Source organism: Ctenocephalides felis, unplaced genomic scaffold (genome assembly GCF_003426905.1).
Source record: "Ctenocephalides felis isolate EL2017-DRISC unplaced genomic scaffold, ASM342690v1 CF-g0.4_SCAFFOLD_02443, whole genome shotgun sequence".
NCBI lineage: Eukaryota > Metazoa > Arthropoda > Insecta > Siphonaptera > Pulicidae > Ctenocephalides > Ctenocephalides felis.
Window position 1 is genome coordinate 16,272 of NW_020538597.1, and position 3,729 is coordinate 20,000.

The 3,729-nt window shown below is 46.2% G+C and overlaps 1 pseudogene; it reads right to left on the minus strand.

The window, feature by feature from the left end:
* Window positions 1-207: 207 nt before the first annotated feature.
* The window catches only part of LOC113380885, a 7,252-nt pseudogene continuing 3,730 nt past the window's right edge, over window positions 208-3,729 (minus strand).

A 3,729-nucleotide genomic window follows, 5' to 3' on the forward strand; every position in this document is an offset into this window, starting at 1 on the left:
ATTTCTAGTATTGGAATTTGTCGATAAGTTTTGATTTACGTGCTGACTCACGCACGTTGTACAAAATAGCTAGGTAGATACCGAAGAAGTGTCACATGTACAGCATGTACAAGTTTTCGACTGTCAAGCCTACTGATTGTGGCATGCTGCAATGCGACGGCTTAAGGCTTATGCTCTAATAGCGTGGGGTGACGTCAAGCCAACATGACGAATCCCCAAGCCAAGGGCTGAGTCTCAACGGATCGCAGCGTGGTAACTGCTCTGCCGAGTACAACACCCCGCCAGGTACCTAAGTCGTTTACAAACGATTCCGAGTCTCTACATCGAACTAGTGACCCATGATCGACCGCTATAGGCAAGACAGATATAACGGACGGATATCGCCCCTGTCCAGCGCCCCATTCGGCTAAAAATGGCTCGTGCGATAAACGGCGTGTGCCGAATACCTAATAAATCACATTGTATTGAGCCTTTCGACTCACGAGACTCTTAGAGATATCGTTGCTTACTTTGTCTAGAAAGGATACGGCCTTAGAGGCGTTCAGGCATAATCCCACGGATGGTAGCTTCGCACCACCGGCCGCTCGACCGAGTGCGTGAACCAAATGTCCGAACCTGCGGTTCCTCTCGTACTGAGCAGGATTACTATCGCAACGACGATTCATCAGTAGGGTAAAACTAACCTGTCTCACGACGGTCTAAACCCAGCTCACGTTCCCTATTTGTGGGTGAACAATCCAACGCTTGGCGAATTCTGCTTCGCAATGATAGGAAGAGCCGACATCGAAGGATCAAAAAGCAACGTCGCTATGAACGCTTGGCTGCCACAAGCCAGTTATCCCTGTGGTAACTTTTCTGACACCTCTTGCTGAAAACTCTTCAAGCCAAAAGGATCGATAGGCCATGCTTTCGCAGTCCCTGTGCACACTGAACAACGGGATCAAGCCAGCATTTGCCCTTTTGCTCTACGCGAGGTTTCTGTCCTCGCTGAGCTGGCCTTAGGACACCTGCGTTATTATTTGACAGATGTACCGCCCCAGTCAAACTCCCCGCCTAGCAGTTTCCTCGAATCGGATCACGCTAGAGTATTGTTGGCGATCGGCGCAATGGCTCACACCACTCTTATGCGCTTGGCTCTAGAAAACCGTGACAGTCGGAACGCAAGTTTTCGACGCACGCTTTCCGCCCAATCGAGTAAGTAAAGAAACGATGAAAGTAGTGGTATTTCACCGACGATATTACTATCTCCCACTTATGCTACACCTTTCATGTCTCCTTACAATGCCAGACTAGAGTCAAGCTCAACAGGGTCTTCTTTCCCCGCTAATTTTTCCAAGCCCGTTCCCTTGGCAGTGGTTTCGCTAGAAAGTAGATAGGGACAGTGGGAATCTCGTTAATCCATTCATGCGCGTCACTAGTTAGATGACGAGGCATTTGGCTATTTTTTTTTTTTTTTTTTTTTTTTTTTTTTTTTTGGCTAGGAGGGGAATGCATTTACGCACGCCGGTCGCCAGGTTGACCAGGCAGTGTGGGACTCGACCCGAAGGCAATACCCACTAAACCTAACTCCTAGTATTATGCCTGGCGGGTGTTGGCGCAGGCAGCACGCATTAATACAGATGGTTAGCCGATCCCCTGTCGCTCACTTCTTATAGTCGTTGTTCGTGACCATTTGCTGAATCCGATTAGCCCTCCTATAAGTACTCTGGTGGAAATTACTTTTAATTCGTCACTAGTTAATATTTTCTCCGACACTAGATATTTCGCAGATTCCTCATGCCATACACCTCTGATATTTAGTGTGATGGAATTGTATGACACTGTTGACACATTGTACTTCTCTTTCACCTTGTTTTCCAGATTTTTATAATATTCTAACTTGCGTTTGTGGGCTCTAGCCATGTCCATGGATCCTCCAACAATTTGGGCATCCAGAACAATGGCTCTTCCACTTTGCGCCGCAATTAAATCTGGTTTTCTGGTGCCTTCCGCCGTCTTGAAGTTTGGTTCTAGGTCGACGTGCGAGTACGTTTTCTCTAGGGCTCTTTTTACATACTGACACACGGCGTTGTGTCTCTCAATTCGCTGTCGATGGCTCCTGTGGCATGTCTGTAAAATATGGTCAAGGGTTTCGGGAGCATTGCAGCCCGCCCGACAAAACCTGTCTTGTTTTCTTCCCCTGGTGGTACGGGATCTTGTTGGCATTGCATTAATTCTAAACTTAATGCAGTTCATATAGTCTTTGCCCGACAGGAACCTACTGCCATCAATTACCCATCGATGTTGTGATGGGGTCTTCGACGATTTCGCGAGTGGTCCCCCGTCCACTGACTGATGCAGTAGCCGGGCCCACCTCTCGTCTAATTGCTTTTGAGAAGACAGGACGTTGTTGTTGTCCTTTAACCGTTTTTCGCAGTTGGCAATCTCCAGTTTGTGGAATTCGTTTTCGCCCCAGTTTAATTTCATTAGCCGGTTTTTACGTCTCAGAGGTACCAGCCACCTTAAAGAGGGAAACGATAAGCCTCCGTCCTTAAAGTGCGCGTAAAAGTAAGCTGTAGTGAGGTCATTTGGTAATCTGAGCCAAGACTTAATCGCTTTTCTTACAGCACCGTCAAGTGATTTGAGAAGACCCAACTTGGCGTTTCCCAGGGTTAGTTGATGTAACAGCCTGGGAATACCAATGGTTCTCAGTGCAAATAGGCGTTGTTGTGGCTTTAATGGTGCTTTTGTCAGTTTATCAATAATTATTTGGAGCTTGCTCTTGATATCCCCAATGTTGGCACCTTCTGGAGTAAATGGTACTCCTAAGTAGCACCAGCCGTCTGTTCTCGATAGAGCCGGAAGTTCCAGCCCTCCACATGTGAAGACGGTGTTATTGTCTACAAATGATTTCTTAACATGCGGTGCATTTTTAATGGAAACAGTGAACGATTTACTATTGTTGATTACAAGACCGCAGCTAGAAAGAAAGTTTGCTGCATGGTCCAATAATGACTGCAATCCTTTGATTGATGAAGCCACCAGAATTAGGTCATCTGCAAAAGCCAGTATATTATAGACCTTATCATCAATCCTGACTCCAATCTCTGGTGGTGATGTTTCTATTAGTCTGTTAATAACCAAGTTAAATAAGATGGGTGACAGGGGATCCCCTTGTTTTACACCGCACCTCGGACTAATGGGATCCGAGGTCCAGCGTCCAAGTCGGAGATTTGTCCAACCATGTTTATATAACTCTTCTATGTAGTTGATAAAGCTATGTGGCAGGTTATAGTACTTGAGTGTGTTTAACAGTGCAGCATGCGAAATTGTATCAAAGGCTTTAGCTACGTCGATTGAAGCTATAAATAGATGTTTGTGGTAGTGTCTGTGGTGCCTCAAAAGGTGATCAAGCGCGAAGATGTTGTGCGCGCAACCATCAACTGGTTGGAAAGCCTTTTGCCTATCGTCAATATGAATCTCATTAAGCAGCCGCCTGGCGAGCACTTTATTTAGCGTTCTAGTTAAGACTGATGACACTGTAATTGGTCTGTAATCGCCCGGATTACATGCGTTATCTTTCTTAGGAATTAGTGTTGTGTATGATTCAACCAATCTGTCTGGAATGCGGCCCATTAGTAACAGTAAGTTAAGCACATTTGCCAGGATGTCCACCGGCATCGACCTCAGAAGTTTGGCCGAAACACCATCAGGCCCAGGTGCTGTGTTTCTAGCTGGAAGCGCATTCTT